This window comes from Perna viridis, chromosome 4, assembly GCF_037379345.1.
Source record: "Perna viridis isolate PV_CMFRI_1.1 ecotype Kerala chromosome 4, ASM3737934v1, whole genome shotgun sequence".
In the NCBI taxonomy this organism is placed as follows: Eukaryota; Metazoa; Mollusca; class Bivalvia; order Mytilida; family Mytilidae; genus Perna; species Perna viridis.
Window position 1 is genome coordinate 49,902,549 of NC_142448.1, and position 15,199 is coordinate 49,917,747.

Here is a 15,199-nt window from a genome sequence, read left to right on the forward strand (position 1 = left end):
ATTATTCTTTTAACAATCCTTTAATTTAAGTTTTTGCTATTTAGATGATTTATCACTATATAATGCTCGATTTGTCGATTATTTTAAACTCGTGTACTTATAAGTGATTTTTAGGTACTACAACACACTGAAATCTGCCTTTTATCTTTACCTCCATCTTATAGTTTCCAAAATAGATGAGCTATCAGCTTAGCTCTATGACAAACGCGATGTTTTGACTTTCTAATTGTCAACTACTTTTCCTTGGTAGTACCATGCCAGCAGCTCTTTCTCATTGAATATTTGGCCTTTATTTAATGTGTATTTCAAAAGTTTGAAGATTGTCATCATGATGTGACTGACAGATTGGGCTTATTTGTATGACATGCTACCTCAGACTGTCATAAAAGTCAGCTCTTTATTTGATTAAGTTAATGAAATCATTGATATAGACAAATCACGGAAATTATACCCTTCTCTAGAAATTGTGACTTACGTCTAGACTACTGGGACATAATTTACCTCTCATTGTTTCAAGCATATGTAAAAAAAAACAAGATCTTCAGTATGACCTGGCTGACCAATGCAATATCCTTTTCGATTATGAATGACAAACTGCAGTAAATGTCATTTCTCTTTTTGGGACTTGATCATCAACAAACAGCACAGTGATTACCCTTTTTGCACGCACGTGAATCTTACTGGACATAGTAGGTTTGTGCATGGTGTTTTTTTTTCTGAGTGTATTTCTTTGTTCTTTTATGTTGTTTGATTTGTCACTTGCGTGATAATTTTGAAGTCTTTTCAAAGGATTCATCTTCGTCCGCACCGTCGGTATTAAGTAAATACTGCTAAATGAAATAAGTCGATATTTCCAAATACGTTGAACCAACATTTCATAAAAATAATGAAAACACTTCCTGTGGAAGTGTTTATTTTATACTGACAGTCTGTGTAACATAGCTAACTTCTGGAGATACACGTAAACAACGTGAAGCCTTTGTTATTGAATAACATATGATGACAAAGATCAAAACAGAAAAACTTAATTTTCGATGGTCAGTGATTGGAGTCTAGATATTAACTTCTACCTTTGAAAATAATTCGATAAATATATTATTGAGAGTTTTGCCATATTTGCCTACATAAGTTTAATTAGCTCTAGTTGTGATGTCTTTTTCAACGTAATGTTCTGTTTATTTCACCTATAATAATCTTTTTGGTATCAATAGAAGGCGATGATTTGCTACTCAACTAAGCTTTTTTTTGGTAAGGAATAATAAAACAAAATACCCCATTGATATCATTTATTCGATGATGAAAACTGTAACAGTACAATTAGTTATATATTTATATAGAATTAGAGTGGCACTGTAGGAGATGCTATAATTAACATGAGGCTGATAATTCGGCTGTTACTCCCTAAAATGAATGCAAAATAAATCTTACAATCAAAAATGTATAGACTAAAATGGCTACCAAACCACATCTATTAAAGCACCTTCATAATTCTAACAATTTGGAGCAGGTAGGTAGTCAAATACGCTACGCTTACCCTACCGGCGCACCTGGTCTGCTCCCAGTTTTTAGCGGAGTCCGAGTTGCTCATTCATTTTTGTTACTTTGTATGTGTTATTTTAGTTATTTTATGTTCTTTCTTGTATGTATCTGCTTTCCATATCAGGTCTTTGTCTTTGGATTACATTCTTTTGATTTTCGCTAGAATCTTGGTTCCCTTTATTAGCTTGATCACTCTTTCTTGATATGATCAAACAGATTTGATTGGATGATCTGTTTTAAGGTATACATAAACCAAATACACGCTGGTGAGATAGGATATCATTAGATAACAGTAAGAATCAATCCAATAAATTGTTCTGTAGTTTATCTTGATTGGAGCATATGTTAAATTATATTTAAAAGTAGATATACATAGTACATTGTGTAATTTATATATTCAGTTTCTTCATGTATTTCTGTTGTAACAAGGGACTCAGACTTTTTTTAACTGATTATTTGGTGTGTTTAATGGAGTAACATTTTTGGTCAGATTTTTAAGAGGGAGGGTTGTGATCACGCCAAAGTACTTTAACCCCGCCGCAGTTTTTGTCAGGAATTTCTGGCCTTCCGGCCTCTGTATGTCTTGTTTCGCTTTCACCTCCAGTTCTTTTTTATGTTACTTGTAAGGTGGTAACCTAATCTACCAAAAAGCTGACACTATCTTATAAAAGTAACACAACCCTTGAATATTAGTGATTACATGTTTAACAAATACACATCCGAAAAGCTGTAGACGGTATTTGATGCGATCAATGTTTTATTTGTCGGAAGAAAAACTTGATATGATGCAAGAAGAAAAGAGGTAATGTAGATGTATATCTTTCGTTCGTTCATAAATCAAGACTATCGAAGCATTAGATGACAAGTAAGTTTTTAAATGTGTATTATATGAAGCTACACAATGCGAAGAACTTGCATTTCTTTAGTAATGGATATTTAAAAAGTATCCAACACTAAAAAGTACACAAGTTCTTACAAAAACGGGCAAAACAGACGTGTGATAATATCTTTTTTGAGCGTAGATGTATAAAACAGTTGCAAATTTAAAAACGTCTAATTTGTTGGTATGTTGGGGGACAGAGACTTTTAGTTTGTATTTTAAAGTGGGGGGATGAATAAGTATTCTACAAAAATCTTTTTATTTACCTGAATAGTATTTGTCATAGCGTTAAAAACCTATCCAAATCATAACAAAATCTTACCAGATGCCTCTATATAATCAGTGCATTTAGAGGTAATTTGACAATTAAAAGTATAATGGGGGAAAATTTGTTTATGGGAACACGGAATTGGGATTTTATGTACGCACCAAAAAACAATGAACGCGGGTGAGATGAGATATTACTAGATAATAGTGTGAGGGTAAGGATTGGGATTTGTATCATTCTATTTTCAATAAACTGTTCCTAGAACTTAATTCATATAACGACGAGTCATTTTATCAAACTCTTTTAGGAAAGCTTCCTAATAATTATATGGATGATGACGATTTATTTAACATCAGAGGTCTTAGCTATAGTCATCACGATTTATAAAGAGATACATGTATTTTGAGTTTAAGATGAAGATACGTTTATACTTGATACATATGTATTATTTACTTGTAAACATACGCTTATAATGTGTCCCATTGTGATTTAAACCCACATCAAAAACATTGTCGCCCGGTGCAGGTCCGGGTGTCAAAAATGTAGGCCGCAGCATCGCTAAGCCTGTCGTAACAGGCGACTTAAAATTGCCCAGAACCCAGGCCTGGGGCTAGGGAGCTCTGCCTGCAGAGCAACTGGGTTGTGTGCCCAAGGTGGTGGAATGGGGGTACCCCTGGCGTGTTACATACTGGGTTTGTCAGGCCATAATAAGGAAAACCTGACCGCAAACTATAATGGTGCACCGTGTTAGGAAATATGCAACGCTCTTCGCACGTTAAAGAATCCTTCTGTGGTATTCTTTCGGTGTAGGAACCTTTTGGCTCCGCCCCAGGAGGCCTAATTGCCCGACCATACCCACCGCTGCCTATTTCTAGTGCCAATCAAAATTTGTCGACCACATTATCCTTGTGTCCCATCCCTTTTTCATTTATCATCCACTTCATGTTCATCACCTGGATATAACTAAAATATTGCTGCCTTGGCGTTAAACCCCAACAATCAATCAGTCAATCAAAAACATTGTCTGTTAACATCGTGATTTGGTCAAGCATGTAATCGTAATTTTGTTACACTTACATTGATACACAAGATATCTTATAAAACCCAGTCAGTGGTTTCTTTCACGAACGTTCACGTTTAATGACAACACTGCATTGATCCAAGTCACTGTACGGAAAGTGTTATGCAACAAAAAGTTTAACTTCCAGAAATGTTGTATTGCATTGTACCTGAAGCGGGAAGTTTATTGTACAATAAAACATGGTCTAATTATATGAATTTTTTGTTAGTTTTTTATAAAATGTTCAATTTTTAAAGAGTAATCAAGGGAACCAAGGTTATAGCGGTAATCAAAAGAATGTAATCCAGGGACAAAGACCAGACATGGAAAACAGACATACACAACAAAGAACATAAAGTGCCTAAAATCATACATACAAAGTAACAAAAGCAAATGAGCAATTTGGACTCCATTAAAAACTGGGAGCATGGACCAGGTGCACCGGTAGGATAAGCGTTCTCCGCTTTTCTAGAAACACCCGCCGAGTTGCTATTAAAAAGTCAAGTCCGGGGTAGACAAACGAGAAAAGGAAAACTATGACCCGTTGAATAAATCAGTTTTCATGGTGCAGATGGATACACCATAACAATCTACGAGTTCATAATGAAGACCATAAAACTTTTGTAGTGATGCCTTCAATCTTGTAGCAACATAACCCTGTTCCAGAAGCCTATTTGTTTGAATTGTAGTGCGATACAAAAAGTCTGCGTAGTTTCGGCAAGCTCTGGCATAACGTATGAGTTGTGATATGAACACTCCATACGTAGGTGCCGAAGGGATGTTGCCACAGATGAAAGGAAAGTTGACAATTCTGAATGAAAAGTCATCACGTTTGTCGTAAAGTTTGGTCAATAGTTTTCCTTTACCATCGATTTCTAAATGTAGATCAAGATATGAGGCTGACCTCACAGTATCTGTAATATCCTTTATCTCAAGTTTTTTTGGGTAGATGCGATGTATCAAATCCTCGAAATTAAGATTGTTTAAAGATAATACGTCATCTATATAGCGGAAATTGGGATTGAAGGATTTAGCCAAACTATTTTTTTTCTGATCAGAATCTTGTTTAAACTAAAATTATCAAAAACTTATAATTATTTGAATATTTATATCTATCTGGGATAAGGAGAACACAAACTTGTGTTTTGTGTTTGTTTTGTTTTGTTTTGTTTTATTTTGTTTGCTTGTTTGTTTGTTTGTTTGTTTTGTAAAATTTCGATTTACTGAGGAATTTGTTAATAATACATCTACGTTAGGAACACATAGAAAGATGGTGCCACGTTATACATGTAGGGTTCTTTTTCAAATTAGGTCAACAATATCTTAATCTACATTTATCCATTATTTATAGAAAATATAAAGGACAAAAATGTCCATACACGGTATGTCTTTAATACATATTGGCATGTTTTAAATAAATTTAATCGAAAAACGAGAAGTCATATTCTTGGATAAAAATATGCACGTGACTTATTAACCACGGTGCTTTGATTAGATTTCTGCCAGACATTTCCAACCATTTTACATGTTTAAGTTTTCTAAAGATTATATAGGGGAAAAAAGAAACCGATTCTCCTTCAGGCTATTCTTGATTAAAAACATAAACCATTCTCTATGGTGTATTTAAGATTTTGCCATTGAATGGAGAAACAATTCAAACCACAAATTACTCGAGACAAGCATGTAAGTAATTTTCTCAACATAGTTTTGCTCGTTTAGTTATTGATTGCGTTTGTGGTGTACACACAAGATCTACCCCAGCGGATGTTTTTTGTTCTGAGTGTGAAGAGGGACTCTGCAGAGCCTGTAGTGAACACCATAACGCTGCTAAAATTTCTCGATCTCACACAACAACTCCAATGACTGAATACTTAGTGCTTCCTAAATATATTAATAGTATAAAACCGGATTGTGCAGAGCACAACCAAAAGTTTGTATTATATTGCAATGATCATTCATCTCCGTGCTGTAGATCGTGTATTGCGCTTGAAAGTCATCGCAGCTGTTAAAGCATTGATAAAATAGAGCATGTAACCAGTAATGTAAAATCCTCAATGGCTTTCATTGATATTGAGGATACTTTGTCTGACACTGATGAAACTGTAAAATTGCTTATGACAAACCGACAGACAAATTTGGATTCAATCGAAAAAGAAACGAAAAATATACAAAAGAATACCGAAGAAATGCGATGACGCATAAATAAACACCTTGACAATATACAAAATAAAACCTTGATGGCCCTCCATGCTGCTTAGGAAGGCTAAAGCTCTAAAATCCATGATAGAATCTGTATCCGATACATGTAAACAAGAAGCGTTGTTAAAATGTCAGAATCAGAACATAACAGATATAAGGAATCATGCATCAGATATCCAAGCATTCCTTGCCGTAGGCAAACCTTTAGAACACAGTTCTACTGATATTATTGATGACATATTCCTAGCAGTCAAGGCAGAATATGTCTTCCAGAATTAAGATACCGTTAAAACGTTTGGAAATATCAAATTACAGTGGAGGGGTTGTAGCGTTGAACTAGTTGAAAAAAGTAAAGCCTCCCTGTATGACGTTGTTTATGGTTGCATGTAACTAGTTTATTCTGTCTGTATTACATACTATTAGCATTTGTGTAAATGTTTAGAAGTAAAAATGACGTTTAAAGTGTAAAATTCGTATGTTTTAGCCTTTAAATTAGTCATCTTCTAGAAAGTCTGTTAACTATCAAGTTCAAGATCATTCAAAATTCATTTCATTCAATATAGCGAGAATGGAAATGGTAAATATGTCGAAGAGACCTCATGTAAATTCATGGCCACCCATGGGTCTTCAATGGATGATGAGGAAACCCTCATACCACAGAGCAGGCTGCAGCTGGCTACAATACATCATTATACACAGGTACATCAAAAGAGTTTGCTCAAATGCACTACATAATCAAGATTAAACTTCAAAGAAAGTGCATAATTATCTGGATTAAGCAATTCTTCGCATTAATACTAAGTGGGCATGCTTGTCTGTAGTCAGATGGAAACAATGTGGTTGTATGAAGCCAGTATGTGTCAACAAGTTCTGATGAATCATAATCTTAATGCAACTAATCCTTGAATCAAACATGGGAGAAAGTTGAAATAATACAATCTGTTAGCGATACAGAATTTGTACAGAAAATGAATTTGCATTCTATTGATCGTATTCCTCATAAGAAGGATAGGATGTGTTGAATTGTCTACTATCAATATGCCAGAGATAAATATGATACGTACGATCTTTCAACTAATGAAACACCCTCTGTTTGATTATGTGGCAACAAATTTGTAACACTATAAAGCAAAATAAAGGGGGCCATGATTAAAATACAATTTTCATGATCTAGGACGGGCAAGCACGTAAAAAAAATAAAGAACGAATAGGTCTCACAAAATAACTTGAAGACTTCACTAGAAACTAAAGAATGAATAAGCAACCCGGCATCTGTTAGAATTATTAAAATATGGACCAGGATAAGGGTCCCATATACTGAGGAATATACACTGGATCGTTCATATAAGGTCGTATGCGGTTGAGAAAAAAAGAAAGCTATGACATATAGTATAATTTTTTTCTAAGCCATCAACAATGTCATGAGTCCATACAAAATTAAAGTGATGACTTCAGTCTTCGAAGAAACTTTGTTTCAATAACTAGCTTCTCTGAAAATTAACATGGTACAAACAAAATTCTATGCAGCCTCGACAGTCTCTGGTTCTACGTATGTGACTTAAAACCTCTATACTCTAGCGACTGAAGGAATGATGCGACAGAAAATAAAATAATTCAAAACTTCAATTTCAATTTCAACCCATTTCGAATCCTTGTCCCATATAAACTATCCTCCAAATACCATAGAATAGGAATTTACACAATTCAAGTACTGTAAAAATCTTTGCGACAAAAGTTATGACTTTCTACATATTTTTTAAATTGTGAATTTACCATGTAAGAAATCATAACGTTCATCTCATTATTTATTACAGTACTTGAAGTTTATGTAGTCAATACCTCCTGGAAAAAAAATTCGCAGAGAATAACGAAGCGGAGTTACTGTTGGTAAAAATGTTTTATTTTCAGAATTTATATAGTTTCTACCCTTATTAGAGGGAGATAGACGAAACACTGGGCATAGTATACACAGCATTAGATAGCAAGCGGATATGTGTGAGATCACACATAATAACACAAATATGGAAACAAAAATTATTTAATGATATGTTTGTGATGAAAATAAAACTTGGTCCAAAGGGTCTGTGCTGAAAGGTTGTAACAAATCAAATTTAGCTATTGATCATATTTTCAATGTCATTTTGCATTAAACAATAAAATTATTATAATCCGTATATAAAGTAAACGAACTGATGGTTTTAAAGTCTAGTTTCCTTTCCATTTACTATAGAATTTGTCAAATTACTCGTGTAATATTACTGTTATAAGCTTTTGGAATCTCTACTAAAGACTATGATTGTGACTTACCGTCTATGTACTGGATTCTTACCCTCCACCACACTTGAAGGTACAAAGCTGGATCTGCAAAGTATACCACCAAACCTCTTTCAAAACGTTTAATCTCTATATTTACAGCTGTCAAACAGGGTCTCCAGTCCTACCACAACACTAGTTACTCTCGTAGTGGTGTTATTTCAATGTGGATCCTGAAAAATTCAAGATTATTATCAGAAAAAAATAGCATTAAAACCTATAATTTTCAATACTATATACTTCTATTCCCCATACTCAGTTAAAATCCAGACTTAAAAACATTATAAATCGTTGTTTCTCGAAAAACATGGTGTACCTAGATACAAATATATAGTTCCTTCATACTTTGTAAACAATTATTCCAAATCATCATCCAAATATACAGAAAAAAGCTGGAACACTTGTCCAGTGTGGTAGACGCGTTTTTAAACAAATGATCGGCATTCCAATGGGAACAAATTATGCTCCTCTACTTGTTCACCTATTCCGTCTCTCTTATGAGGCTGACTTTATAGCATATCTGATCCGAAAGAAAAAAATATCAATTATATAGATCCATTAATTCCAGTTTCCGCATATTTTGATGACGTATTATCGTTAAACTAACCTTATTTTGAGGATTTGATACATTGAATCTATTTGGTTTTCGACAAATGTGATGACTTTTCATTCAGAATTGTCGACTTTCCGTTCATCTGTTGAAACATCCCTTCAGCACCTGAATATTGATGTTTTATATCACAACTCATACGTTATGCCAAAGCTTGCCGTAACTCCGCAGACTTTTTTCATTGCGCTAGACTTCTTACAAATAGACTTCTGGAACAATGTTATTTTGCTACAAGATTGAAGTCATTACTACAGAAGTAAGATACAAATGTAGGCTCTGTTTCCATATAAAGTTTTATTTGTTTGCAATTGATTAGGTGTACAAACGTGTACCTTAATATGTGTCCAAACTCGAGGCCCTCTCATCATCACGATATGATTGCCCTAGTAAGAGTATCATGTGACTGGTGCTCTTTTTTTCACTTAAAGACTGTCATCAGTGGAAGGTAACGAATTTCACTTTATGTTAGTCAAACAACTGAACGTTTTTTTAATAAGTTTGGTTAATAAAATGCTCAGACTAGTTAGTTAAATTTAAAATCAGATGGTAATGCCTTGTTTTGGTAGGGACATAACACAACCATTGAACACTTAATCAGTTTAAAAAAAAAACAAGTTTGGTGTAACCACTTCTGGTCACCCCAGATCTCTTCTCAGCTCAAGTTAAACATTATCTGTATACTTTCATAGTGAATATGTGCATGAGTGTTTTGTTCACTGATGGACCAATGAAGCAATTATTGGACCAGCGGTCTACTAGGATAACCACCAACCAAGAGATTGTACAACTTAGAACTGAATTATAATATAAGAGAGTTAAAATTTAAAGGCTCCTGAAGAAACATATGAATTCAAACAGCTAAGACCTTTCATATTGTTTTTATTAACTTCCAAAATGGTAAAATATGTCATGATATAACGGTTTTTATTTCCTTATGCATTATCCTATTGTCATGGTGTGAAACATGTATGGGCTGTAATGTCCAGCTTTGGTAATGAACTTTGGGTTGCAACTTTTATTAAGATGTTAAAAACTAGGATCAAAGCAAGGATCTCTGAAACACATAAAATCTATATATATACATTAAATTAATATTCATAGGTATGTGTTCAGTTTACCCACATTGCAGTATGACATATCCACCAATTCAATTGTTCATGTACAAGTATTTCTTGACATTTATTTGGTTTATGGGTATAAATATATTTCCTTTGACTTACTTTATATGGTATTTGATTGGATTAATTAAATGACCAAAATTTACTCACGAGTGCCGAGCAACGCATAGATTTAACAGGTGGGCGGAACTTTTTCTATACAATCAGACATTATTGAAACTATAAACTTGCTTAAAAAAGTCCAGCAGAACAATTTGGATTCACTAAGAAAAAAAAAACAAAGAGCTATAGAGGAAAGGATCAACAAATTGAGACGACGAATAAATGAGCATCTTGACAGAAAACAAGCGAAAACATTGAGAGCTCTTAACGCCATCCACAAAGAAGAATACTCAAAAATTAAATCCGCAATCGAATCGTTATCCGATATACAAAGTCATCCAACTGTCAGAAGAATGTAGTAGACATAAAGAAACATTTCACGGGTATCGAGGCATTCTAGAGAAGCATCAAACATCGTTTAACAAAAGATAGCGTGGATTGAATTTCCTTAACATTCAAAGAAGAATATTTTTTACAGAATAACCTCAGCATAAAAAACGTTTGGAAATATCAAGACAGATTACAAGACTTGTACCATCAAAGTAACTGACAGAGTGACATAGCTAAAGATTCCCAACCCTGTATCGAAATATATAGAAGCAAAAACTCTGAACCTGAATAAAACTATTGACACAAAAGGATGGGATGTTTGCGGTTATCTGTTGTTACCTGACGACAGAACAACATTTTCGTGTTATAGTAATAAAACTGTATCTGTTTTTGATGCAAATGGCACAAATCAATTCAAAACTAAAGTCAACGGTGCTCTTGATATGACTCTCTCGGAAGAAAATGACAAAATATATTTATCTTCTGCAGATAACAGGACACAAGAATTCAGTCAACTGAACATGAACAATAAAGTCACGAGGACTTTAAGTAGTGATACATCTAATTACGGTGTAGTCTCAAATGTATAGAACTCTAATGCATTGTGCTCAATGTAAAGGAGTATGTGAAAGATACCTAACGGACGGCTCAGTTAAAGTCATCATTAATGAAAATCTTCCTATGCAGTGCTTCATTACAGAGTTCGAAGACAACCTTTAATACACAAACCTTGAAAACAATTCCATGACATGTTGTGGAATGGACGGACAGGTGTGGCAGTTCACTGATGGTGCTGTATTAGAAGAACCATTCGGAATTGATATTGACAATAACGATAACGTTTATGTTGCCGACAGAGCTTTAAATAATGTCGTTGTTATCTCTGCTGATGGTAAACTGTGCAAAGAGATCCTTTCAGAGGATGATGGACTGGATTATCTATAAGCATTATATTACCAACGAACAATTAACAAGTTACTTGTGGCTAATGTAGAAAGTAAAGCTTTCATATTTGACGTTGTTTATAGATAAGGAGGCTCGAAATTATAAACTTAAATTACATACTTTTTTTCGAGGCATGAATGTATCAATTTGGAATTACAGATTTTTCTCAAACTTCGCACAGTAAAACAGCGTACTAGTAATATATTGAAAAGGACAAAAATAAAAAAAAGTACAGCGTCGGGAATTTTAAGATGGCTATCAGCCCAAAAAAGTAGGTAACTATTCACATAATGATAATAACGGGAAAAAGAATAACATAAATTCATTAACCTTTTAAAAGACAAATATGTTCAATACATTTTGATCTGATCCGAAAGAAAGAATATCGTTTAGCTAGATCCTTTAATCTTAGGTTCCGCTATATAGATGACGTTTTATCTTTAAACAATCCTATTTTGGGGGTTTGATACATCGCATCTATCAAAGAACTTGAGATAATGGATACAACAGACAGTGTGAAGTCATCCTCATATCTTGACTTACACTTAGAAATCAACGGTAAAGGAAAATTATTGACCAAATAGTTTACCATACCAGTACACCTAGTCCATGCTCCAAGTTTTATGTGGCTCATTTACTTTTGTTACTTTGTATTTATTATTTTATTTATTATATATTCTTTGGTTGTGTTAGTCTGTTTTCCCTGTCTTTGTCCCTGAAATGACATGAAATGATTAATGATTTTCGAAAAAAAAAAACTTTACGACAAACGTGATGACTTTTCATTCAGAATTGTCAACTTTCCTTTTATCTGTGGCAAAGTCATTTCAGCACCTGCGTATAGAGTGTTCATATCACAACTCATACGTTATTCCAGAGCTTGTCGAAACTACGCAGACTTATTGTATCGCGCTAGAATTCTAACAAAAAACTTCTGGAACAGGGTTATATTGCTACAAGATTGAATTCATCACTACAAAAGTTTTATGGTCGTCACCATGAACTCGTGGATCGTTACGGTGTATCCATCTGCGCCATGAAAACTGATTTGTTCAACGTGTCATAGGTTTTCTTTCCTTCTTCGTCTACCCCGGACTTGACTTTTTTAATGAACAACTCGTGTTCGGTTTACCAATGAGTAAATTACATTCATATCTGCCTATTCATGCCACGAAAAACACACATACAGCTTTTTTTTTTTTTTTTTTGGTGGGATATAATAAAAACAATAGTCCGAATCAAAATGTCAAAATGACGCAATAATTTTATATACATATATGTACAAAGGGAGCTAAGTTAAAAACTTTTTAGAAAGTTTTGTTAATTCCATTATCACAGAAAGCCTACAAAAAGGTGGCGTACCAAAAAGGCCAAACAGGCATACATGTAACTTAAAAAAAAGAGTAATACAAAACCTGACATGTGGCATGACGGAGTTGATGGTGGGTAAAAAAAATCCACATAAATAGATCTAGATGTGTTGATGGTAAAATTTTCCACTGATGATGCTAATAAGCACATGAACAAATACTTGTAAATAATTGGCTGATACTAGTTTAGTGAAGGGTCTCTTCTTAATTAAAAAAAAATGTTCACAATATTTCAGGGACAAAGACAGGGAAAACAGACTAACACAACCAAAGAACATATAATAAATAAAATAATATATACAAAGTAACAAAAGTAAATGAGCCACATAAAACTTGGAGCATGGACTAGGTGTACTGGTATGGTAAGCGTCCTCTGCTTTTCGAGAAACACCTGCCAAGTTGCTTATAGAAAGTCAAAGACTGTCCATCGATAACGATTGGATAACCGCTGATGGAACCGGACAAAGACAGTATAAAGGTGCGCGACGATAAACAGAAACAGCATATTAACAGTATGATACCTAACATGTATAAGACAAGACGGAAATTCAAGAGTACATACATTTACCAAAACCGCTAAATACCAACAAAAGCGAAGAAATAAAGAAAACAGAAGGGCATTTCATAGACAACATATCCAGAGACTTGGTCGTATTATGAAACAAAAACTATACCCATTTACAATATTCATATAAGATAAAATACTATTACTTGAAGATTTGAAAAACGGTGATAATACACTAATAAAAAAAGCATGACAGTATCATTACTCTTCTTGGGATTCCAATTGTCATGTTTATATTATACTGGCTTACAATTATGAAATTTTGCCACCGAGGAAAGTGAATTTCAAAAGGCAAAGATTGTTCTCATCGATGTTGTTTGTATCCATCTACACCATGAAAACTGATTTGTTCAACGTGACATAGTTTTTCTTTCCTCTTTCCGGACTTTACTTTTCATGAGCAACTCGCCGGATGTTCCTAGAAAAGCAACGGACATTTACCCTACCGGTGCACCTAATCCATGCTCACAGTGTTTAGTTGAGTTTGAGTTTCTTAAATACTTTTGTTACTATGTATGTATTATTCAGTTACTTTATGTTCTTTGTTGTGTTTTTCTGTTTCTTTTTTTCTATTTTTTTGTCGATATATATGAATTAGTGCTTTCAAAAAATATGAAAACCATAGTATGTTCAAACATTTTGTCCCATGGACAACAAAATTTAATTTTACCTGTTTTAATACGTCAGTTTTAAAGTAGCAGTCTTTGTAAGAATCATGCAAATTCTGAAATCTGTGATACACCCCAAAAAAAGGCTACACATTTTTATTATTGTTTTTAAGTTGCTTTATAGGTCTATAAGATGAAATGTATAATTATTCATTTCGATCTGTCTGCTCTTGGGAAATAATCCACATTGAAAATCCATATGTTATTGTATAAGTAATGCATGTTTCATTTGTTACCTGACAGAAAAATATTTATCAACAAAAATGGAGCCACTTATGACTCATTCCTGTGTTTATCCTATTTTCTTTATTCCGTTTACAAATACGTTGAAGTTGAAGTACATTGCAATAATACATATCTCATTTGATATAATGCAAAATTCATATCGATATGTGAACTTTAATCGAATAAGAAATACGTCGAGTAAATGCCAAAATTTCCGAAGCACTCTTTTCCATTTTCTCACGACCTTAAACAAATAATTTGCTTTCTTTAAAAAAAAAAAAACATATTTAATATTAATATGTTTCGGTCCATTAAATTTTACCACTTAACTTCATTTTCATTTTTGAAATTGTCTATCGTGCAATATTTACATTTCAAAAGGACATTTCAATTTAATTTAAGTGTCTTCACCAACCAATTATTTTTTTATCAATATTTCAAATCTTTTGTTGATTCACCGCCCCCCTTTTCACTCAAATTGACCAGTTTCAAACACATTGGTTGTGTCGAAGATTTTTTAAGTGGTATATTGTTTTTGGTCTTATAAAGGTCAAGATTAAAAAATGAAATTCTCAAAACCAAAATACAGAAATAAGAAGCACATCTAACTGCTGTTAACTCTACCAAAGTGTGTAAAAGTAGTTACGTTTTTATAGCCCAATATGTAATACAAGAAATGAGGTCTCAGTGTTGAGAGTTTTTTTTCAATTGTGTGCTACAACAACAAAAAGGAATTTCATTTCCTTTTTTTTTTATTTTAATTGCATGCACAATGTTGATATTTCGACATCATTTGATTAAAGGTAGTTTTGCACCTGAGTAGCATTCTGCAAATCAAACTCTTTTTCAAAGTGATAATTTGAATACTTTCCATGCATATATTACATAGAACTCTTTTTAAATAATATTTTTAAAGTCTTCTTATTGAAAATAACGTAAACCATAGTACTTTGAATGAAGCAACCTTTTATTGACATTTTATTTAATTTTCCTGAAGTATCCATACA

The 15,199-nt window shown here is 33.4% G+C and overlaps 1 pseudogene; it reads left to right on the top strand.

The window, feature by feature from the left end:
- The first annotated feature begins 5,116 nt into the window (after positions 1-5,116).
- Positions 5,117-11,451, top strand: LOC148620406 (uncharacterized; annotated as a pseudogene).
- The last annotated feature ends 3,748 nt before the right edge of the window (positions 11,452-15,199 follow it).